Below are 27,098 nucleotides of genomic sequence, written 5' to 3'. Positions count from 1 at the left end.
CGGCGGTCAGCCATCTTGGATCGTCTATTCTGCAGCGGTGTTTGGTCATCGAGCGCCTGGAACTAAAAACGGCTACTCGATGATGCGAACACTGCTGCACTTCCAGGCCGTTCGGGAGCCCGGTTTTCGGTAGATTCGTTCCCCTAAATACAATCGACAGATTGAGGGGAACTTTCATACAGAACAGTATTTGTTGCGGCGTTCGGTCATTTCAGCTGGGATCTGAGCGGTATTCACACAAAGGGTGCGCTCAGACCCCAGCTATCTACCGAACGTTCGGTTACCTCAATGCACCGAATATTGTCTAAAATATGTATTTTAAAGTAAATTGTCGGTTTTGCTGCACGAGGGGATAATCCACTTAATCGTCCATTTTAGTGGGAGTATCCATCTCGTGCAGCAATGCCTGTTGGGAGAATTACACTGCTCACACTGCACACACTCTACACACTCTGCACAGACTATACACACACTGCACACACTGCACACACACTGCACACACTGCACACACACTCTACACACACTGCATACACTATACACACTGCATACACTATACACACACTGCATACACTATACACACACTGCATACACACTATATACACACTATACACACTGCACACACTATACACACACTGCATGCACACTATGCACACACTGTACACACTATACACACACTGTACACACTATACACACACTACACACACTATACACATACTATACACACAATATACACACACACTGTACACACTATACACACACTGTACACACTATGCACACACTGCATACACCATGCACACACTATACACACACTACACACACTGCATACACACTGCACACAATATACACACACTGCATACACACTGCACACTCTATACACACACTGCACACACGCTACACACAATATACACACACTGCATACACACTGCACACACTATACACACACTACACACACTATACACACACTGCACACACTACATGCACTACACACACTGCATACACACTATACACACACACTATACACACACTGCATACACTATGCACACACTGCATACACTATGCACACACTGCACACTCTATACACACACTGCACACACTATACACACACTACACACACTGCATACACACTATACACACACTGCATACACTATGCACACACTGCACACTCTATACACACACTGCACGCACTATACACACACTGCACACACTGCAAACACTATGCACACTCTACACACACTGCATGCACACTGCACACACTGCATACACTATACACACACTGCACACACTATACACACACTGCACACACTATACACATACTACATACACCCTATACACACACTGCCTACACACTATTCACACACTGCATACACTATGCACACACTGCACACTCTATACACACTATACACACACTGCACACACTGCATACACTATGCACACTCTACACACACTGCATTCACACTGCACACACTGCATACACTATACACACACTGCACTAACTATACACACACTGCACACACTATACACACACTATACACACACACTATACACACAATATACACACACTGTACACACTATACACACACTGCATACACATACATTTAAAAAAAATGCAGTTGTTTTTTACATTTCAAAGTTGGGGAGGGGAGTGCCAAATAAAGCATCCGCCCCGGGTGCCAAATGCTCCAGGTACACCCCTGTATAGAGGGGAGCCATGTTACTCTGTATATAGAGGGAGCCATGTTTACACTGTATATAGAGGGGAGCCATGTTACTCTGTATATAGAGGGAGCCATGTTTACACGGTATATAGAGGGAAGCCATGTTACTCTGTATATAGAGGGGAGCCATGTTACTCTGTATATAGAGGGGAGTCATGTTACACTGTATATAGAGGGAGCCATGTTACTCTGTATACAGAGGGAGACATGTTATTCTGTATATAGAGGGAGCCATGTTTACACGGTATATAGAGGGAAGCCATGTTACTCTGTATATAGAGAGGAGCAGGGGTCAAGTCCTGGGGAATAAAGTGTGGGAACTCACTCGAGTTCCCCTGTCACCCCATGTATTTTGTGTGCAATAGCCCTTAAGATCATCATATACTAAATGCTTCCAATCATGTGAAATAAGAAGGCAAGATAGTAATTTTGTGAATTTTGTTGCATAAATTACTGTACAGCGATACCTTCAAATTTGAATTTACAGAATAAATGGAGCACAAGAACAGAATTTGTTGCGGATTTAGCTTTGTATTTTCTAACTCTATTCTCTGCAACATTCTCTTCCAACCTGCCTTGCCTCCCTCTCCTGATGGGAAACAAATCATCTGTGGACCAGAGGGGGGCATGAAGAACCCATGCCTCATCTGGCACAGAGCTCATAATAATGGTTATCGAGGGGCTCAGGAAGTAATGGTAGTTTTTCCTGACACATACACTCACAGACACATACACTCACAGACACATACACAGACACACACACACACTCACAGACACACACACACACACTCACAGACACACACACACTACCAGACACAGACACTCACAGACATACACACATACACTCACAGACACACACATACACTCACAGACACATACACACACTCACACACACATACATACATTCACAGACACACACACTCACATACACAAAAATAATTTGTATATTTTGTTTTAAATTTAAAAATGTCCACCCAGCCTCCCTACCTGGAGAGCTGGCGTGGACCTGTCCCTGGGGTCCAGTGGGGCTTCAGTGCGGCCGGCTCTTGTCTCTCTCTGTCAGATGCGGCGAGGGAGCTGTGTCCTCTCTGCTCCCCCTCGCCGCGCGGGCTGTCTGCTGATGCCGGGAGCCGGAAATTACGTCATATTCCGGCTCCCAGCATCAGCAAACGGCGTGGCGAGAGGGAGCAGAGAGGACACAGCTCCCTCGCCGCGTCTGACAGAGAGAGACAAGAGCCGGCTGGGGGGGGTCCTTCAGGTGGCCATTAGGCCACCTCTTGGGCCCCCCCATGACAAGGGGAACACGGGGGGCATTTGGGGGCGGCATTTTTTGCCGCTCCCTGAGTGCCTGCAGGACCATAAACGGGAACGGCGTTCCTGCACTAAAAAAAGTGCAGGAACGCCGTTCCCACGCGTTCCTGCAGGACTCGAGCCATGTTTACACTGTATATAGAGGGAGCCATGTTATTCTGTATATAGAGGGAGCCATGTTTACACGGTATATAGAGGGAAGCCATGTTACTCTGTATATAGAGAGGAGCCATGTTTACACAGTATATAGAGGGAGCCATTTTACTCTGTATATAGAGAGGAGTCGCGTTTACACTGTATATAGAGGGGAGCCATGTTACTCTGTATATAGAGAGGAGCCATGTTTACACTGTATATAGAGGGAGCCATGTTACTCTGTATATAGAGAGGAGCCATGTTTACACTGTATATAGAGGGGAGCCATGTTACTCTGTATATAGAGGGGAGCCATGTTACACTGTATATAGAGGGGGCCATGTTAACTCTGTATATAGAGGGAGCCATGTTTACTCTGTATATAGAGGGAGCCATGTTTACTCTGTATATAGAGGGAGCCATGTTACTATCTCATGTGGTTAACTATGATTGGCCCAGGCATGTTTGTTAGTCTGGCCTGCATGGTTGTCTGGCATGAATAAAAGTAGCATGTTTCAACTATATTAGTAGTTAGACTAGTTTGCACTAAAACATGTGCAAATGGGGAGTTTGCGGTTGTGCAAATGGACTGTTTGCGGTTATTTGCGGTGCGTTAAACGGGGAGTTTGGTCTGTCACTGTGAAGCGGGCGTAACCCTTACACTACCTGATCGATACAACATCATACCTGATGTTTTAAAGCATGTTATTCCAAACAATTTAGGAATGTTAGGTGATTTCTGCCCTTTATGGATTAAAACCAGACTCTGCATCAACTGTGTAATTTTCCATGGGAGTTTTGCCATGGATCCCCCTCCGGCATGCCACAGTCAAGGTGTTAGTCCCCTTCAAACAACTTTTCCATCACTTTTGTGGCCAGAAACAGTCCCTGTGGGTTTTTTAAAATTCGCCTGTCCATTGAAGTCAATGGCGGTTCGCGCGGTTCGCCGGTTCGCGAACGTTTGCGGAAGTTCCCGTTCGCCGTTCGCGAACCGAAAATGTCGTGTTCGCAACATCACTATTTTCCTGACATTATTCATGGCAGCATTTACTCATGGGTTAGCTCCTCCCCTCACAGCAGAAAGTACAGGAAATAGAACTCTGAAACTGGTATAAATAGATCCTCCCCCTTCCCATCAGTCTTTTTTCCTGTCCTTCACAGCAGTTTGGAAGGAGTCTGCTTATGCAGGCCTAGAATTTTTATTTTATGCTCACCAGGCAATATTTTTGTAGCCATGCTGGGGTTCAGCCTCTAAGCCCTGAAGACCCAGCAACGCACTATTGTTAATACTGCAAACCTGGGTACCCCCTTTAGTGACCAGGGGTCGGACCCAACCTCTCTCTTAAGGGATGAAAATGGTCCACTGCATGAAGGGTTCAGCCTCTTATCCCTGAAGACCCAGCAATAGGCCAGCTTGGGTACCCCGTCAGGGGATGAATGTAATATATTGCCTACAGGAATCCAGGCCTGGGTTCAGCCTCTTATCTCTGAAGACCCAGCAACAGGCCAGCTTGGGTACCCACTCAAGGGATGAATGTGATATACTGCCTACATGAAGCCAGGCCAGGGTTCAGCCTCTTATCCCTGAAGACCCAGCAAACAGCACATCTGTAAGAATTGCCAGCCTGGGTACCTACTTCAGAAACCAGGGGTCTGACCTATCTCTCTCTCTCTCTGAAGTGATGACAGCGGTCCACTGCAAACATGAGGCCCAGCTGAGTCTAAGCCTTTACCCCTGAAGACCCAGCAAACAGCACATCTATAAGAGTTGCCAGCCTGGGTACCTCCTTCAGCAATCAGGAGTCTGGTCTATCTCTTTCCCTGAGGGGATGACAGCTGTCCACTGCATACATGAGGCCCAGCCGAGTCTAAGCCTTTATCCTTGAAGACCCAGTAAACAGCACTTCCATAAGGTGACTACCTGGGTATTCCTTTTCTATGTGTTCCACCTTGTATGGGGTTGGTTAAACCTCCTCCCACTGGTGATGATGGACGACATATGGGGTACAGATGGAAGCCTATAGTTTAAACAGTTTAGGCTGTCAGTTGATCAAATCCCCATTTTGCAGCTGAAATACAGGCCTGCAGCTGTTCAGGTAAGTGCATTAGTAATTTAGATTAAAACTAGTATAGGCACCTGGGTCTCTGTTCTTTCAGTCCCTCCCAGCTGCTTACATTAGGCTTCCTTCTAACAAATAGGTCACATTTAGGAGGTTTGTGTGGTGAGCATTTAGGTAAGTTTATACATGAAAGGATGCTTGGTGCAAAAGAGTGCTGATAATGCAAGGAGGCATTGTGAAAAAAGAGTGCTTATGATGCAATGAGGCATTGTGAAAAAGAGTGCTAATGATGGATATCCTGGCTGTATAAAGTCTGCTGGAATTCCACAGCCTGAAGACAGAGAAATATCCAAGCTAAGAGAATTTTCCTGGGTGACTGATTGAAGTACACACATGTATATGATAGGTTTTAAAAACCTAACTCTAAGTCCACACACACACTTGTTCCTATCAAGATATGTGGCATTGATTGCTGTTATCTGTGCATTATCGCAAATAAGCAGGCTTTTCCAGAAAGTGGAAGTATATACTGCATATGAGACCACGGGGCCTCAGTATCCATACATAATCTGGTGGTGGTACAGCATCGGTATGTTTTCACTTTATGCTCTAACGTATGAACAGTGTGTCCAGTATATGCTCCATGTATGGGTTACTATAAGGACACGGCCTCAGTATATGTATCCACTATATGCTCTATGGAGGAGTTACTAGGATAAGGCCTCAGTATATGTATCCGCTATATGGTCTATATAAGAGTTACTGTGAGTACACCGCCTCAGTATAAGTATCCTCTATATGATATATATAGGAGTTTCTATTGAGACACAGCCTCAGTATATGTATCCACTATATGCTCTGTGTGAGTTTCTATGGGGACAGCCTCAGTATATGTATCCATTATAGGCTCTATGTATGAGTTACAATGAGGGCGCTGCCTCAGTATATGTATCCATTATAGGCTCTATGTATGAGTTACAATGAGGGCGCTGCCTCAGTATATGTATCCATTATAGGCTCTATGTATGAGTTACAATGAGGACGCTGCCTCAGTTAATGTATACACTATATGCTCTATGTGTGAGTTACTGTGAGGACACAGCCTCAGTATTGGTATCCATTATAGGATATATATGAGTTACTATGGAGACACAGCCTCAGTTTATGTATGCACTATATGCTCTGTGTATGAATTACTATGAGGACACTGCCTCAGTATATTTATCTACTATAGGCCATATGTATGAGTTACTGTGAGGACACAGCCTCAGTATTGGTATCCACTATAGGATATATATATATATGAGTTACTATGGAGACACAGCCTCAGTATATGTACCCACTATAGGCTCTGTGTATGAGTTACTATGAGGACACAGCCTCAGTATATGTATCTACTATAGGCCATATGTATGAGTTACTGTGAGGACACAGCCTCAGTATATGTACCCACTATAGTCTCTGTGTATGAGTTACTATGAGGACACAGACTCAGTATATATATCCACTATATTGTCTATGTATGAGTTGATCGTAAGTATCTGCCTCAGTTTGTGTTCATTTGCTCTGAAAACAGAGCCTCAGTATATGTCCTCTACATGCTCTATATGTAAGTTGGTGTGGACATTGCTTCAGTGGATCTGTTCACTATATGCTTGATATATTAGTGGAAACACAATATTTGTGAATTATATAAGACACATCCTCTATGAGTCCACTCTAATAATGGTTCTATGTGTGGGTTATTTGTCACAACCTAAGTATATGTGAGTGGTATAATATGTGCATGAAGTTCTGTTGAAAACACAGCCTCAATTTATCGCTCTCATATAATCTTAATATGGGTGCAGGCACATTGTCACTGTATATAGCAGAGGTAGGCTATGTATGATTACTGTTTAAACAGACTCAGTATATGTAACTGATATATATGTGCATAGGGTGCTGATAAGAAACATCCACAATGTATGTGATTCATATAATCTGATGCAGGTTGGTATTATTATATAACCCCAATTTATTCACAGCCTTGGTAGATTTAATATATACAAATGATCTAAGGTCTGTTTTGCGCTGAAATGTAATACAGCCCAATTCTAGCAAATGCACTGTTGTACTGGGTAAGTAACTAGTGCCTACTGTGGATTTTCTATTTCAGTTTTTTAATGAAGTAGATAAGGAAACATACTGCTGTTGGCTTTATATTAGATTCCTTCTCCCACAGGTGTTTCAGGATAAGCAATTAACACATTCTACCACTTCAGATGGATTGCAGGTGTTTCTGAACCTGTCTGAGTGCCTCTCCCAGGAGAGAAGGAGACCTGAATTTCCAAAATGGAGCATGGTACTGTTTAACAAATTTAAGGCCTTTTTGTGTGCACTCCTATGTATTTATACATGAGACCATTTCTCAAAAGTTTTTCTATTGACAGATATCCTTTCCTCTCTTATCAAGATAGTGATACCGGAGAAACTGACGGAAGCCAAGCACAGAGAGATGGACACAGGTTTCTTCAGGAAGGAAGAGATTCTTTATTCGGTTCACCGATCGGGACTCAGAGGGACTAATGTCACCAAAATAAAACAAGTTCTGAGCCCCGGACAATAGTGCAGGCTCCTTATATAGGCACATAACTCCTCCCATATTAAGCTCCACCCGCACATTCTCTTGACCAATCAATACAAATAAGAATTAACTTCCTGCTTGACCGCATGGCCTGTCCAGCACAATGGAGGAGGGGAATACTACATCCTGTATTCTTGCACATGCTCCGTACACTACTGATCGTATCTTGCCACGTGCAACTAACTGATCGATACGTGAGCATATGCACGTACACATGCCACGTGGTAATCTCGGCCTACTAAATTTATTTTTACCGAGATTCCACCACATTCCCCCCTTTGATGCCTCTTGATATTTCACAATTACTTGAGGCATCACTTAACCTTGGTTTGCATACACCGCAAGTTACCATGAACCAGACCAGACTTATCTATGATGTGAATCTTCAACACTCATCTTCCTCCATTGGTTCTCCCTGATCTAGAGCCTTATATTTATAAATTGCCATTATCTGTGCAGCAGCCTTCCTCTCTGCTATATTTTCTATCAGGCTTTGCACAAACCTAACTACTAAGGGTATAAGACATGGCAGGAGTAGACACAACATTAAAATCAGTAGGACTCCACCTACCAATGCCTTAAGCCCTCCAAACTGCTCATACCAGCTACCAAACCAACTACTTGGATTGTACCCTTTCCATACCTGAGTAGGCACATGCGCTAGTTTAACCATATCGCTAGTAAGCTCAGCTATTGCTTGCCCTTCGTCATCTATTTGAAGACAGCAATTGCTCAAGTTAAACTTCCCACATACACCTCCCTCTACTGCCAAAAGGTAATCCAAGGCTAATCTATTTTGGTATACTGCTGTCCTCATCCTGGTATTATGCTTCGCTAGAAGATTGAGCGCTTGTGAGGTCTCATTAGTAATAATCTCAACCACTGCCTGTAATCTTATAATACGGTTGAGCATATAAATTGGGGTTCTATAACCAAAGGTACCATCCTCTGCCCACGTGGCTGGCCCATAGTAATCTATAATACGCTGGGGAGGCCATTCATCATCTTCCCAGGCGCCTATCTCTATGGGTCCCCTTTTCTTCCTATGATTCACATCATACACTTTAACACCTAAAGTCTCACCTGTTTCGATAGGTAACAAGAAGAAGGATGGTTTGAGCATACCCAACACACATGCCCCTTCCCAGTCCTGTGGCAACTCCGAATAGGCTTTCTTACCACAGATCCAGTACAAATTTGCTGGGGCTCTCCAATTAGATGTGATGGATAGATCAAACCACACATCCTTTAAATTGGCGTATCTTGCAAACGGGTTAGATGGTTCTGAGACATTTGAAGTCGACCACCAAGTTGTATTCTTTGTATCATCATCATAAGCTTTTTGCCCTAGACAAGTTAATTCTCCTACAGAAGTATTATACATCATTCCTTTCCTCGCTATGCAAACATAACCTATGATGGAGGTCTTTAATCTCCACTCAGATTTACCTCTAACACTCATATGATAATCGGCTTGTGAAGATATTAATTGGTCAACTGCCTCAGAACCGGACATTACCTCCTTTGCTTCCCAAGGCCATTGGTCTCCCATGTTAGTACCTCCACACACATAGCAGTTGGTAACATTAAGACTACCGGCAATACTTTCAGCTAAATCAATGAACAGGTTTTTAGCATTATGGGGGATCTTATTATCTATACTCATTTCTTCATAGAAGGAATGATATACCTGATGAGTCTGGGAGGTTACCGTATCAGTCTCTATCCCTATAAACAATACTGTCCCAGGGTCTAAACCCGTCCCATATATTTGAAACCCAAATAAATTACCATATTTATCTAAGAACTTGTCGGGGTTATTTATAAGTATATGGACTGGATTGCATTCCATAGACTTACAATATGGATTTGTAGGCAACTTAGTCACAATCATGTCCTTGTCCGCTGTCTGTCCCCAAGTTGCCCACCCCACACAAGACCAATATGGGCAAAAGTTATAATCTCTATTTGGGCATCTAGGACTCACATACTTATTTTTACTACTGGGACAAATATATTTATCGTTAGACCCATACGTTCTCTCCCATCTAAGATCCCCACATACATTCCACGGCTTTCTACCACTTGATATCGCTTTACACGCATCAAATAGCAGAACACCTGAAGAATATACGGATTCTAATACCGTTTTGTTAATTAGGGTCCCCTGAGGATCTCCATTCCTGAAAGTCAACCAAATTGTACGGGGTTGATACTCTGGACTGAAGCACTTAGGTTCTCCTACTCCTAAATGGCACACACTATATTCTATATTTAAGTATCTACACCTAGACACATCACCTTTACACTCATATTGCGAATGCCAAATTAGGGTCTGGGAAATATGGTTACCTGTTCTTGTAGTCTTAATGCATACCTCACAGCTAGGAGTGTCGGTACCTCTACCTTCCTGAATATAAAAATACACATATAAAAACATTATTAGAAACACATCTTTCGTCGTCATCCTCAGTCTTCGTCCGTGCGATGGCACCTCAGCTTCCAGGGTGTAAGGGCTGCAGGGAATGGAGTTCTGCTCGTCTTCACAGGGGTCCCTTCGAGACTTTTCCTGACTTTTAAATCACTCGTTGGTGAGCGGACAGGCTTTATTATGGCCTTCTCACTCACTTACCAATCTCTGAAACAATAACATTTGTAATCCACAAGGTTCCTCGTCACTCCGACTGAGTCGTGCGCTTTAACCGGATCTTGCAGGGATTCTCTGGATCTGCTGTAGCTTGCCAAGAATCGACTGCTGCTGGTTTAACCCTGGAGTGATGTATCCACGGAGTCACTTCGGCTACTTTTATCGCTGTAGGGGTAGACAAAAGAACAACATAAGGACCTCTCCACTTGGGCCCTAACGGTACATTATTCCACTCTTTAATCCACACTTGGTCTCCTGGGTGGTAACTATGAACTGGGGGATAAATATTCACAGGTAATCTATCTTGTACCCATTTCTGTACCTCCTCCATAGTCTTACCCAACTCTACAACCTGCTGCCGGGTAATTCCTTCTCCCAACTGACTCAAATCCCCCCTTAAGTTACCAAGTACGGGAGGTGGTCGCCCATACATGATTTCAAAAGGAGAGAGGCCCATCCTTCTGATAGGTGTACTGCGGATTCTCAATAGAGCTATGGGCAAGAGAACGTTCCACTTAAGTTGGGTTTCCTGACACATTTTAGCCAACTGATTCTTAATAGTTCTATTCATTCTCTCTACCTTACCAGAACTCTGGGGTCTATATGCCGTATGAAGCCTCCACTTTATACCAAGCATATTAGTCAGTTGTTGTAGGCACTGATGAACAAAAGCTGGACCATTGTCCGATCCTATAGAGCAGGGTAGTCCATATCGGGGTATTATTTCTCGTAGCAGGAATCTCACAACTTCTCCTGCTTTCTCCGTACGAGTAGGACATGCTTCTACCCAGCCTGAATAGGTGCACACAACTACCAGTAGGTAGCGATGTCCACCAGATTTAGGCATTACTGTATAGTCAATTTGTAGATCGGACATGGGGAGTCCCCCCATAAAATCGACTCCTGGTGGCTTTACTGGTCCTTGCCTTGCATTATTTTTAGCACACGTTACACATCTTCGTACAATGGCCTGAGTCAAGTTGGACAATCTTGGTATGTAGAAATGTTTTCTGAGAGATTCTTCTGTGCTGTCTCTCCCAGAATGTGTCCCGTTGTGATAGTTTTGGACAATTTCTACCGCTAGTGATGCTGGAATGACTATTCTTCCATCTTCTAACTGATACCATTTGTTCTCCAAATACTTTCCAGGTTCAGTCTTTAACCACTCCTCTTCTTGAGCTGTATAAACTGGAGTCCATTGAGACAGTGGAGTTGGTATAAGAGCAGCTATATGCTCCACATATTCCTGTCTTCCTGATTCAGCGGCACGCTTAGCTGCACTATCTGCCATCCGATTTCCTTTGGTTACATCACCATCTCCTCTCAGATGCGCTCGACAATGTATAATACCGACTTCTTTCGGCTCCCACACTGCTTCCAATAGTTGTAGGATTTCAGCTGCGTACTTGATTTCTTTGCCTTCTGAATTCAATAGTCCTCTTTCTTTATACAAAGCTCCGTTGGCATGAGTGGTTAAAAACGCATACTTGGAGTCCGTGTAGATGTTCACTCTTAAACCTTCAGCCAATTGTAACGCTCATGTCAGTGCTATCAATTCTGCCTTTTGTGCTGATGTTCCTTTTGCCAGTGGCCGAGCTTCTATCACCTTATCTATCGTTGTTACTGCATATCCTGCATAGCGGATCCCTTCTTTCACATAACTACTGCCGTCGGTGTAATATTGAACATCGGGGTTCTGGATGGGAAAATCACGAAGATCTGGTCTACTTGAAAATACTTCATCCATCACTTCCAAACAATCATGTTGACTTTCAGTAGGTTGTGGCAAAAGGGTAGCTGGATTTAAGGTATTTACAGTCTCTAAATGCACTCTTGGGTTTTCACACAACATTGCTTGATACTTGGTCATACGGCTGTTACTAAACCAATGATTTCCTTTGTAATCCAACAACGTCTGTACTGCATGTGGAACTCGTACATAAAGTTCTTGACCCAGAGTGAGTTTATCGGCTTCAGCTACCAGCAGGGCGGCTGCAGCTATGGCTCTTAGACAAGGTGGAAGTCCGCTGGCCACTGCATCCAGTTGCTTAGACATGTAGGCAACAGGTCTTTGCCATGATCCCAAGTACTGTGTCAATACTCCCACAGCCATTCTTCTTTGCTCATGTACATACAGATAGAATGGTCGTGTGTGATCAGGCAAGCCTAATGCTGGGGCACTCATCAAAGCCTTCTTCACATCTTCAAATGCCGTTTGCTGTTCTTGAGTCCATAAGAAGGGGTCGTGCTCTGTACCTTTGATAGCTACATACAGAGGTTTTGCCAGTATCGTGTAGCTGGGAATCCATATCCTACAGAAGCCTGCTGCTCCCAAGAATTCTCGCACTTGTCTTCTATTCTTGGGTATCGGTATTTGGCACACAGCTTCTTTTCTCTCTGGCCCCATAATTCTTTGACCTTCAGAGATATGGAATCCCAGATATTTGACAGTTGGCAAACACAACTGAGCCTACTTTCTAGACACCTTGTATCCTGCCTTCCAGAGAATGTGTAGTAGATCGTGCGTTGCTTGCTGACATATTTCCTTTGTAATTGCTGCTATCAACAAGTCATCTACATATTGTAACAATACACACTCTCCTGGGATGGACTCGAAATCCAGTAGATCTTGACTTAGAGCTGAACCAAATAGGGTAGGTGAATTTTTAAACCCTTGGGGCAGTCTTGTCCAGGTCATTTGGCGTTTTGAGCCCGTCACAGCGTTTTCCCATTGGAAAGCGAAGATACATTGGCTTTCTGCGGCAATTCGGAGGCAAAAGAAGGCATCTTTGAGGTCTAAGACTGTAAAATAGGTTGCCCCGCTCGGAATTAAAGCAAGCAGGTTATACGGATTGGGTACAACTGGATGTATGCTAACAACCGCATCATTGACTGCTCTCAAGTCCTGCACAGGTCGATACTCATCTGTACCGGGCTTTTGAACAGGCAGCAATGGGGTGTTCCAGGGGGAAGTACAGAATTTTAGGATACCATACCGTATGAACTTATCCAGATAAGATTGAATGCTCTTCTTAGCCTTCTGCGGGATGTGATATTGCCGTAGGCTCACTGGATAAACCCCAAGTTTTAGTTCGATTTTAATAGGTGGAATATTGCGGGCCAGTCCTGGTGGGTTGTTCTCTGCCCAAACTCCTGGTATGTTGAATAAGGATTCATCACTCCTAGGGTTTTGGCTAGTCAACGCTGTATAAAGTCGCCACTCTTCTTCCTTTGGTACGGACAATGTCATAATACCTGAAGGTCCATTAAACTTTAAGGATGTTGTTCCATTTGGTAGGAAAGTAATCTGCGCTTGTAATTTGGATAGCATATCACGTCCCAGCAATTGGACTGGACATTCAGGCATGTAAAGGAATTGATGTTTTACTACGTGGCCTCCCAATGTACAGAGTCGACTTTTAAGAACCGGTTTTGCAGCACTTCTTCCAGTTGCTCCTATTACAGTAATAGTTCTTCCAGATGGAGGAGCAACTAGGTTAGTCACCACCGAATGTTCAGCACCAGTGTCGATCATGAACGCACTCCTTTTTCCCCCTATTGATACATCGACCATAGGCTCCGCTCGACCAAGGGGGATGGAGCCCGGTCGGTATCAATAGTCCTCAATGACCGTGTCAGCCAATCCTACGAAGTCCCTACTTTCTCTATCGCGGGACCTTTGCGCTGCTGGATAGTACCTGTCTTCTCTTAAACTTCCTCTGTTCCCATTACTTCCTCTATTACCATTGCTCCCTCCTGGGCCTCCTCTACCTCTCGCTCTGCCTCTAAAGTTTCCATAACCTGCCCTGGGTGGGTCTCTCTCGTACTGCTCTCTTTGCGGACACTCGCTTCTCCAATGCCCTTCTTCTCTGCAATACGCGCACTGATTCCTACTCAAGGGCTCCCTATTCCACCTACTATCGCCTCTATCTGGGCCCCGTCTATCTACGCCTGCGATCGCTACCGCTAGCATATCAGCCTTTTTACGCATCTTGCGCTCTTCCTCTTTCTTACTTTCTGACTCCCTATTCATGTACACCTTATTCGCTACCTCCATTAGTTGGGTGATAGACATACCTGCAAACCCTTCTAACTTCTGTAGCTTGCGCTTAATATCTCCGTAAGCTTGGCTGACAAAGGCGGAGTTTACCATTCGGGAATTATCAGCGTCTTCCGGATTAAAGGGGGTATACAAGCGGTATGCCTCCAATAATCGGTCATAAAAGACACTGGGCGCTTCATCACTTTTCTGAATCACCTCAACTGTCTTCGACATATTAATGGCTTTCTTCCCTCCGGCTTTCATGCCAGCAATTATAGCGTCTCTATAGGCTTTTAGTTGAACCATATCTGCGCCATTAACATTCCAGTCGGGATCGGTATTAGGATAATGTGTTGCGGCCCATGCTGCTGGATTGGCTTGATTTAAAGCACGGGCTTCATCCTCTAGCGCTTTAATGGCCGCTTGGTTAATCCTAGTCCTTTCCTCATTATTGAACAATGTCATTAATAACTGCTGGCAATCAGCCCATGTCGGATTATGTGTCTGAACTATCGAGGTGAACAGATCGGTCATAGCTTGTGGTTTCTCAGTGTACGAGGAATTGTGGGTCTTCCAATTCAAGAGATCGGTAGTCGTGAACGGGACATATACGAAGACTGGGTCAGCATATACCATTTGACCTGCGGCATCGAGATAGGCTGACCCAGGATTCAGACGAAGAGGCATCTGGTAATGTTTGGGTCGTTGGGTACCGGTCAGTTGTCGGGTTAGTATAGGGCTACGTGGAGGGGCGTCGGTTAGAGGTTCCGGTCTGGGGGTGGTAAGGCATGAGGATGTGGGAGCTTGATTTTGGGGAAGGTCGGTGAATAGAATATTCCGAGCCGAGCTAGAAGAAGCTTGACCGGAAGTTTGAAGTGGCGCCAAATCAGGATATTCGGATCTAACGGGGTTGGTTCCGGAAGGGAAGGTTTAGTACGACGGGGGGTGGATTCTGCACTGGAGGAGGAAGCGGAAGTGGATGGGGGCAATGGGGGAAGGGGTGTAGAACTTCCTGTACTCGTATCACTTCCTTCTAAAGGGAAGTACGGGGGCGGCAAAGGGATCTCGGACTCAGGGGGCATGTCCAAAATGGGCCTAACCATAGTCCTAGTGGACAAACAAGTCCTGGCCACCATGAGGCGACATTGCTCCTCGTGGCATATCCGAATCCATCTTGGCGAGTCGTTTACGGCCTGTCTCCAACAATCAATATATGGAAACTGTCCGTAAAGTTCAGGCCTACCTGATACAGCCACGTGTACACGCTGTACCAGAGTTGGATCCAAACTGCCACGTGGCGGCCATGCCGCAATCAAAGTAGGCCACTCCCTAGTGCACAAAGTGACCAAACGTACAGGGGACATTTTAACCCCAAAATCACATGTTGTAAATCCCTTTTTAAAATTCTTTACCATACAACCTAAGGGATCCAAAATCGTCGACTCCGACGCGCCCATACTTATCAATGGAGCGTCGTTGACAACGAATACTATGCACACGTTCTATTCAACAGTCACACCCGTTTCTTCCGGCAACAGCACCACGTGGTACAGTTACCAAGTGAAACGTACACAATAACACAATAAACACTCAGGGAATTCCCGTACACACACAGCTGTTACACCAGTCACTAAATAATCAATATTATGCCCTTTGGCGAAACTATACAGTCACCCACGCTATAATTCTCTATATATGAATTACCCGTCTATAACACACCCCAGTAACATCGTCTTTTACAAATAGCGGTTACAGTACGGTTAGCATAGGTCAAAGCACAATTTAAGGTCACAATACAATTATTAGTGGTTATGGTGTTAAACATGCAATAGACGACAATGATTAGTACTTATATACAATGTCAGTAAATATACAGGGTTATGGTACCGTGCACTATGATACAGCAACACACTATTAACACTCTCGCTAGATGGCTGAGCTCGCGCTATCTAACAAGATATACACTTTACTAACAATCTTTAGCACATATACAATCCCAACTAAACTATTGGCCAGTACCTTGATGGACTACCTAAAACTATCTACATCCGTTTTGGTTAGCCACACTGCCCAAGCACCACATATAGCGAACTAGAGGGCGGAATTTACAACAGAACCCTTTTAGTCTTTCTACTCTATCAATAGTCTAGTGGGTTCCAAATTTACACGCCTTCCCACTTAGCCAAGATAGGTTGAGATCTAGCAAACGATAATGTACATCAGAGTCTGCTTAGTCTCCCGGTCCCTCCGACCTAGCGAACGAATTGTACACCCTAGAACGCTAGTCTAGACAAGACACCGGTGTCCGGCTAGGGCTATTTACACCAGAACCCCCCCTGACTCCAAACCAAATCAAACGGTCTTACTAAATAGCGTTCGATTGAGCGGTGCGCCTTCGCTCCTTCCCTCCGACAGAGGGGGCAGATTCCATACACAGATTTAAACCCCTTATGGGCCTACCGCACAATCGGTATACCCCTAGTGGGTCCGCCGTCTAAAACAGCAGTCGTCTTACCTCCTCGTTCCTGAACCTGAGTTCACACTCATCGACGGGGACACCCCAGCACTTCTTACGTAGAGGCCGATGATCTCCTGGACAACAGACCAGTGGCGCCGAGACGAAGGGAGGTCCACGCAGAAGTTCAGGGGTGCAGCCGTAGAGAACGTGGGCAAAGATAGACCGTCTCACGCCTCTGCCTCTCAGCTACCGTTGAACGATGAGCTTCCCGGCCAATGCACCAAATGATACAGGAGAAACTGACGGAAGCCAAGCACAGAGAGATGGACACAGGTTTCTTCAGGAAGGAAGAGATTCTTTTTTCGGTTCACCGATCGGGACTCAGAGGGACTAATGTCACCAAAATACAACAAGTTCTGAGCCCCGGACAATAGTGCAGGCTCCTTATATAGGCACATAACTCCTCCCATATTAAGCTCCACCCGCACATTCTCTTGACCAATCAATACAAATAAGAATTAACTTCCTGCTTGACCACATGGCCTGTCCCGCACAATGGAGGAGGGGAATACTACATCCTGTATTCTTGCACATGCTACGTACACTACTGATCGTATCTTGCCACGTGCAACTAACTGATCGATACGTCAGCATATGCACGTACACATGCCACGTGGTAATCTCGGCCTACTAAATTTATTTTTACCGAGATTCCACCACAATAGGGAATGTTTTTTTTTTTTCCTTTCAATTTTGGTGGCAGTGTTTAACCTTCAAATATATGCTGTTACTGATGCACAGCTTAGTAGATCATGCTGGTTGCAGGAGCACAAATTGGGCTATTAATCGTTCTCATAAGTAGGTAACTCGGCCATTACCTGATTTAAAAGCTGTTCATATTGGCGTGTTTCTCTCCTGGTCTTAACTTTAGTATCATTTTATTTTTCCGCAAACTTCTACTCTGAAGAATTCACTACTTCTGGTCTGGTTTGTGCTTTTTATTCAGTTTTTTGCTCAATTCTCTGGAATTGGTTTAACATATTCTTTAGAACTGAGTACATTTCCTTAAAACATAATCTTTATAATTTGGAGATTGTACTAATTTTTATATGCAGTATTCTCTTTTATCCCTTGGGGACCTGAGAGTTTGGCAACCCCTTTAGGATATGTCAGGGGTGGCATGCATTTGGTTCCTAAGGAATTAATGTTCAGAAATTTCTGACAAGATTCCCCTGTTGTGAAGGGGAATATTATAATTTCCTTTCTGCAATTAAAGGTATTCTTTTCGGCTCATATGATCCAGGTAAGTTTTCGATACTTTGTATTGCAAGTATTTTAATTGACACTGGGAGGTCTTTCTAGTCCAATGGGCCATTCTACCAGGTTTACTATTTCAGGTATAATTCACCTGCTACCGGAACAAGAGGGGTAACCCCTTAACAGGTAACTCCATTACGGTCCTCTCTTCTGATATTCATGGGGATTCTTCTAGGGGTCCTTATATGTGGAATTTGCAACCAATGTATGGCTTTAAGTGGTTGATTCATCCTACATAATATAATGTAATGCAGCTTGTTGATGACAAACATTTGACTGATATGTTTTTACATGGTCTCTGTACCTAGATCGGTATAAGTTATGGTCACTCCTAACATTGCATTTATTTAATACTTGTGGATTATATACTTGTATTGGTGTTGATATCTTACTGATAATACAAACTGCTTATTATCGCCATAGGCTCTGCCACTAGTATTTCATCACTATATGAAGATAAGGTAAGAGTAAGTAAGCTGTTGTTTATTCTCATAAGGATAACTGAATATCTTCTACTATCCTGCTTATTATGTGTCGGTTGCCACAATGGATCATGTGCCTCTGGTTACCATCTTCTCATCAGTATCCTGCCGATTACATATCTCCTACTTATGTTACACAACTGTCTCTAATAAATTTGATTATACTGTTTGGCATAATCTGTACTATTTACAATATGTTTCTTTGAATGTAGGTACTGACGTGATTGATCCTTAACTAATCTGTATATGATCCTTCTTGCCTTTGCCTAGTAATGTCATTGGTTTATAACTCTCCTGTGACTGATCATTACTGTATCAATTCATCCACGGTGTGAGGTATTGTTGTGAGCCTGATTTTTGCTATATATATATATTCGTTATTGCAGTGTTTTAATAACACTTATTTCTCTACTAGGCTATGACTCTTTCTGACAGGCAGGTATTAATGTGTTTCCTGTATCCACAGGTAAGTAGTTCACAAGGCAAGAGGAAGCAGTGTGAACCGTCCTTAATAATTACATCCAGGAAGTAATTGGATTCTCAGTGTAATTCTCCCCGTGTTTAATGGCATGGTGTGTCTGTTCTCATCCAACATTCTGTTATGCCTTTGTCAAGGTTCTTTTTTTTTTTTTTTTTTTAGTATAAATTCTTTTATTTAATTTCTTACACACATACATTTAACACTAGGACTACATAAGTCCAATACTGTTTTAACATGATTAGCACATTTAACACATTTACATAATACAAAATACAAAATACAAACACAATACAGTGTTATCTGCCGGGTCAGGCATTGAGAGGGGATATATCCTTAACTCATGGCTCTAATTCTTTCTGAGCTCAGGTAAATCCTAATATGCTTTATAGCCGATTTTCAATTTTGTTGAGCCACCCTTGCCATAGGTCTCTTCTTTTGGGGGCATTCAAATATGGGATGCTCAGATCTCTCTCCATCATTGTCTGAAGACGGATTTGGTCCTTAATCGTATCCCAATTGATCGTTTGGTTTGATTTCCAATTCCGTGCTAAGACAATTTTGAATGCGATAAAGCAGTGAATGACAAAACATCTGATACTATAGACCATCTTTGGCCAGTGCATGTGTAGCAAGACTATCTCAGGTTTCATTTCTAACTCTATTCCGGTTATCTCTTTTATGAATCTTAGCATTCTCTTTATAGAGCTCTGGATTTTTGAGCAACTCCACCAGATATGAATAAATGAGCCTACTTCTTTATCGCATCTCCAACATTTAGAAGATACCCCTGGGTACATCTGGGACAGCTTACTGGGGACTAGATACCATCTATAGATGACCTTATAGTAAGATTCTAATAGATTTAAGCATTGGACCTGTCGACGAGTAATATTTATGGCTTTACACCACTCATCCTGATCTAAAGGACATTTCAGATCACTCTCCCATTTAGTTTTCTGAGGGAAGCTAACCACTTCATTCATGTTTCTTATAGCTTCTATTGCTTTGGCTAGGACTTTTGGTACATTCTGGTTTGAGAAAATATTTTTTATCATCATAGACGCTTTTCCAAGTTCTTTGCTAAGGTGTTTCTGCAGGAAATATTTAAGTCTCAGGTACGTAAATACTTCTCGCTGGGACAGATGGAATTTCTGTAAAATAATATCAAAAGGCAATATGTTAGCTGCACCTAATATCTGCGAGACTTTATATATTCCCTGGGTTCGCCAGCTATCTAGAGAGATGTCCCTCATATTAGCTTCTATTGTTCTCAGATTTGCTGTATCCAAAATCGTATGTTTTAGAGACATTTTCATTTTGATTTCCTCCCAGACTGGCACCATTTGAGCCCATATAATATTATTTTTAATATCTATCTCCATTTTCCCTAAAGGTTTTGTATTCCATAATATGCCCTCTGAACTTTTTAGACCTAAATCTTCCATTTCCATACAAAACCAACTTTCTTTCCTAGCCGTCACCGTCTGGGACCTGTACATATGTGTAATCACGTTTGCCCAGTATATAACTCTTATATTGGGAAAATTTAATCCACCGTCCTTGGTTTTTAATGATAAGATTTTCCTGTTTATTCTATTTTTCTTACCTTTATTAATAAAGTTCTCTAGATTATTCTGTAATAATGTCAACCAACTATCTGGAACCCTGAGTGGAATCATTTGAAATAAATAGTTCCACTTAGGGATAATATAGGAGTTGATGACATTAATACGACCCCACCAGGTAATCTGCGCATTTCTCCAATCTTTGAGTAGTAAGTTTGTACTTTTTAACAAGCTTAAGAAATTTTCTTCCATCATTCTCTCTATATTTTTCGTAATGATTATTCCTAAGCAGTCAAACTTCTGAGGTGCCCATGTAAATGCATAGAGATTACTAATTTCCTCTCTTGACTTTTTATCTAATTCAATGCTCATCACGACTGTTTTTTCATTGTTAAGTTTATAATTTGCTAGTTGGCTATACCGTCTAACTTCTTCCATCAGATGTTTCAGAGATCTAACTGGGTCAGTGATTGTCAGAAGGATGTCATCCGCATAAAGACTAATTTTTAGTTCTTTTTCTCCTATTTTGTATCCCTTTATATCTACATTATTTCTAATATTTTCCGCTAAGGGTTCTATTGAGAGGATGTATAATAGAGGTGAGAGCGGGCACCCTTGTCTGACTCCATTATTTACTGATACCCAATCTGAACATACATTAGGGCCTACTATCCTAGTAGAAGGATTTTTATATAGGGCCATAATTCCTCTTATCATCCAGCCATCTATTCCATAGGCTTCTAGGGTTAGTTCTAAAAACTTCCAGTTTAGCCTATCGAAGGCTTTTTCTGCGTCGACTGCTAGGGTCATAAGAGGAATATGTTTCTTGTTAGCGTTGTCTATAATGCTTATAGTTCTTCTTGAATTGGATCCCACCCACCTATCTGGTATGAAACCTATTTGGTCATTATAGATAAGAGTTTTAATAATACTTTTAAGGCGGTCTGCCAGGATGGATGAGAATATTTTTACATCTGAATTGATTAGAGAGATGGGACGGTAGCTAGATACTACAGCTGGATCTTTTCCTTGTTTCAGGATGGGAAGCATGTTTGCTCTTGTCATCTCTTCCGGGAAGCTACCTATTTTCACTGCATCATTAAACGCTAGTGCTAGATGTGAACTCAAAATAGATTTATAAGTATGAAAAAACAAATTAGAAAAACCATCTTGGCCTGGTGTTTTTAACTTCTGGGTTTTGGATATAGCCCTAATCACCTCGTCCTCTGTAATCCCTTTGTTCAAACTATCTTTCTGAATTTGGTCTATTTTTTTTAGCTTTGTACTGGTTAAATATTCTTTAATCTTTGTTACAGAGGTTTCTACGGGAAGATTGTATAATGACCCGTAGTAATCTCTAAAACAGTCTCCAATCTCTTTTGGATTTATATAGGTATTTGAGTTATATACAATCTTGGATATGCGCGCCTTAGCCTGTTGTTTCCTCAGCTTATTAGTTAACATCTTGTCTGTTTTATTTCCTCTACAGTAGAATCTAAGTTTTAATTTCTTTATATTATTTGCTATCTTAATATTCAAACATTGTAAAATGTTTTTTTGAACTTCTGCTATTCTTCTACCTCTCTCCATAGTAGGCTCATTTTTATTATCAGTTGTAAGCTTATAGAGTTCAATATGCAGGTCTCCTAGTCTTTTTTCTTTACCCTTAGCTTCATGATTTAGCTTTATAAGATAGCCTCTTACCACTGCTTTGAAACAGCACCAGGTGTTGAGATTTGAGGTATCCAAAGTGTCATTCTCCTCAAAAAAGCATTTTATCAGATTCTCCAGCTTGGACTTGCTATGTTTATTATATAGCAAGTAATTATTTAGTTTCCAAGTTGAATTACTTCTAGCTGTCAAATTGTCTTTTAGTTCAAATATATACATACTATGGTCCGACCAGACGTTTTCCACAATATCTATCCTAGTCAAGTTATCTACTAGATTCATATTTCCCCAAATCATGTCAATTCTTGAGTATGTGTAATATACTCTCGATAGATGAGTATAATCTCTTACATCCGGATTTTGGAGGCGCCAGACGTCAAATAAATCATAATTGTTTTTAATGTTGGTCAAAGAACTAGCGTTTTTAATTACTGCTTTATTCAGTGAGCTCCCTTTCAACAATTTTTTATCTTTTTGTGGATCTAGTATGCAATTAAAGTCGCCCGCCACTATATATATCCCTGTTTTAACCAAATCCGCTTTGTTTAATATTTTCTTTAATTGGGAAACTGGAGCTACATTCGGAAGATATAGATTAATTATGGTGAATTTCACGTCATTTATCTTCGCCACCAAAATCATAAATCTGCCTTCCGTGTCTAAATCCTGATAGAGTTTCTCCCACTTAACCCTGTCCGAAATTATCATTGCTACACCTCTTTTCTTTTTATCTTTCATGGATGCATGTAGGATGATTGGAAACTTATTACCTCCCCATGTGGGTTTCTCATTTTGTCTCCAGTGTGTCTCCTGGACTAAGCAGATATCAATCTTTTCTTTTATCATTTGGTTGGGTATCATAGATCTTTTATGCATAGTATTTAGGCCCTGAGCATTTATAGACAAAAACTTAACCATATTTACCTTCTCTCTCTTTATTTTCTAGCCTCTTGCCTTTAAGACCCTTCAGATAACACATGTTCATAACAAACAACACTACATTAATCGGGAACCTTTTCTGGTACCACATCTTTACCTATCTCGCCTAGGACTAACCTTAGTCTCTAGCGGATAGCCCCCGTCTCGTGAGTAGATCGCTACTCCGAGATTTATGCTTAATATAAGCATCAGGCGGGACTCTAAGTGAGAGTCGAGGAGGGGCGACTGGGGGAGGGAGAGGGAGAGGGAAAAAAAAACATATATATCTTTTTTCCTTTTTTTTCTTCTCTTTCTCTTCTATAATTTAAACTGTTTCCAATTTACACTAACCAACTTTATAGTGACGTATTAATAATACTAACTTTCAGTTATAACGTTCTCTGTAGGCTCTAGGTTTTCTAGTATAAATTATAATGATACATTCTCTACCCATACCCTTATATATGTATTCTGTGATAAGTACTTAAAAAAAAAAAAAAAAAAAAGCACTCGTGTTAGCATTCCTCGTTTTAAACTTATTCTCCATATTACCCTTAACCGATTCAGTAGTGCCGTGTGCTTGTGCAAGCTTTTGGTTATATCGTTCTCTATAAAACTCTTAGATTACTAATATAATTGTAGAGATTATTTCTCTCCCCTCACCTTTATCTATGTTTCTATACTAAGTAATTGTTCCACACTTTCCTAAAACCCTTTTAGCCCCACAACGGGCATCTCATATCTTAAAATCCTTTACTGGATCATAAGTAGGTATATCTCAAACCTAAATCTAAAAAAAAAAAAAAAAAAAAAAAAAAAAAAGCACTCGTGTTGTCATTCTTCAGTTTAAGCTTATTTTCCTTATTACCCTTAACAAATTCAATAGTGACGTATAATTATAGAAACTTTCAATTATACCGTGCTCTATAAACTTTTCAGTTACAAATATAATTATGGTAAATTGTTTCTCTATCTCTATGTTTCTATAGTAAGTGATTTATTCCACACATTTCTAAAACAATTTTTGTCCCCAAGTGGGCATCTTGTATCCCTTATAGATATATCTTGACCCATATTCTTCTTACAGAAAAAAAAAAAAAAAAAAAAAAAAAAAGAAAAAAGCATTAGTTGTTCTCCGTGCCCTTTCCCTTTTTAGGCTTGTAAATAGGTCGGTCCATACTTCTGCTTCTCTAAAATAGGAAAGCTTTCTTTTCCTCAATAGTCCGGGTGAATAGATCCTCTTTACCAACTAATTTGGGTGGAGTGTAACTTGCATAATAGAGTCTTTAAGTTTTCTCTCCTCCTTTGAGCTTCCTTTGAACTTCCCTTTTCTCTCATTCCTTCGCATCCTTCTCATAGAGAGCAATGAGCTCCGGGTTTAACATTAGTATGCTTAACCCATTTCAAAAAAAAAAAAAAAAGCCACCGCCTTCTTCTTTTACTCCCATATCTCTCATCTCTCCCAGCTCTCTTAAAGTTATTAAAGAGTTAATGATTTTGTCCATGCTTCTAGTTCTTTAGCTGAAGTGAATGGTATCCATTTTTCTTCCCACCACACAATTATTTTGGATGATTGTATCCATTTGTATTTCACGTTTCTTTGCTTCAATGGGTCTAGGGCTTGAAAAAATGTTCTTCTCCATTTTCTTGTTTGCATTGAGAGATCTTGGAATGTAATGATGTCCTTAAATTTCTCCGATAAGTTGTCCTTGTTCCTCAGCAGGTTTAACAATTGTTGTTTGTATGTATAGGAGGAGAAGCAAACTATTACATCTCTTGGATAATGAGCAGGAACTTCATGAGGCTTTCTTAATCTATGTGCTCGTTCTATTATAGGTTGGAGTATTTCCTTCTGCAAGCCAGCTTCTTGAAAGAAAGAGAGTAAAAAATCCTGTAATTGGTCTTGGGTTATAGATTCAGATATGTTTCTGAAACGAACATTGCACCTCCTCGACCGATCTTCAAGGTCTCTAATCTTTAAATTTATTTGCTGTATTAAAGCTTCTGTTTGAGTGTTCTCCCGTTGCATATTGTTTATTTGGCCTTCCATTCTATCAATTTTTTCTAATGCCGAGCTCAATTTGGTATTAATTCTCTCCATCTCCATTTTAATTGTATTTGAGCTGTTAACAATCTGGCTAGCAATCTGTGCCATTTGCTCGTCTAGTTTGTTCACCAGGAAATCTTGAGACACATAATTCGCATAATTCTTATGATCTGTATTGAGCACAACTGTTGTTTGCGTGTTCTGATCATGGAATATCGTTTCGTTCTCTTTGTGCCCCAGTTTTTCTTTGTTGGGGGAAAAAAAACCTGACAACCTAGTTGGCTGAGAGTCATCTTTTTTTTCTTTGCTTTTTATTTGTCTCTTAGACGCCATGTTGGATTTCTTTCCTGAGTCTGGGGGGAGGAGGTTCACTCAGATTCTTTCCAGCCTCTTTCAAGCCTCTTTCAAGCCGCTTTAACTTTTAGCAGCAGCAGCGAAAACTTCCTTAGGTACAATTTTTATATGCAAAGATTTTGCAAAAGATTTTGCCAAGATTTTGTTGCAAGGTTTTGTTGCTATTATATCCTGCTAAATCCTGCTTGTTACCATGTTTTACCAGAAGTAAACTTTAATAAAAGTAGAGTAAATTATAATACCGACGTAGATAGAAAAAATAGGAAAAAAAAAAAAAAAAAAAAAAAAAATTCCAACTACGGTTATATGTGGACTTAACTTACTCCACTTATTTAACTTGGACCTCCTATTTGTAGGCAACAATTTTTGTCCCCTTGTCTTTTCGTCCCCTCCAACTGAGTCAGGTCTTATCCCCCAACGTGGTTTAAATATTTTAAGCACAAATTTTAAGCACTTCCCTTTTCGATGGAGAGCTATCCGCTCACTGCTCCGTTTTTACTCCGTCTCTGCCGCTTACTGCTCCGTCTTCACCATCGAGTCGCGGTCACTTGCAAGCCGCGGTCGCTGCCTTCTCCCTCATCTCCCGCCGGGCGCCTCTCACACGCTCTTCCTAGACCCGCCTCCTGACGTGCTCACGTCCTCACGTGCACGTCCGCCCACATCGGCCGGCGTCTTTGTCAAGGTTCTGATCTGATGAGGTCATCAATTTGGTTTTAAATTTTATATCAAAATGGCATTATCCTTATCTAACTTAGGCTATCATGGCCTTAATTCCTTTCTTGCTATATCATTATTCATCATATTTCAGATATTGAATGCCAGGAGGTTGCTGACCTTGCAGCCTCTAGGTTAATTTACTTGTCTGAGCTGAATGTATGACAATATCCTATTGAAGTCTTCTAAGATTTATGCAGCTCAATAAAGGTTTTATAGCTATTAGCTGTTTTTGAACTCTGTCCCTCCCTCTATATATATTGCTTGGGTATTCCCCATGAGTAAATGCTGCCATGAATAATGTCAGGAAAAAAGGAAAATTTGCTTCATACTTACCGTAATTTTCTATTTCTGATCATTATTCATGGCAGCATTACGGTCCTGTTGTAGAATTATTAACCCCTTATAACTTATATCCATTATTAGGCCCCTTATAAACTATATAATCCTTACTGGGCCCCTTTTAATACTATATTCTCATATTCAGCTCTCATGCCTCGTAGTTTAAACTTTACAAGATTCCTTTGTTCATAGAAACAGCATGTCAGCAGAAAA

At 41.7% G+C, this 27,098-nt stretch overlaps 1 protein-coding gene across 1 annotated transcript in view; it reads left to right on the top strand.

The window, feature by feature from the left end:
- LOC134601620 (zinc finger protein 208-like) overlaps window positions 1-27,098 on the top strand; it is a 634,640-nt gene that overhangs the window by 477,136 nt on the left and 130,406 nt on the right. The gene's annotated exons all lie outside the window — the stretch shown is intronic.

This window comes from Pelobates fuscus, chromosome 1 (assembly GCF_036172605.1).
Source record: "Pelobates fuscus isolate aPelFus1 chromosome 1, aPelFus1.pri, whole genome shotgun sequence".
NCBI lineage: Eukaryota > Metazoa > Chordata > Amphibia > Anura > Pelobatidae > Pelobates > Pelobates fuscus.
Note: the sequence above shows the minus strand (reverse complement) of the source record. Positions and strands in the feature narration are given on the sequence as shown.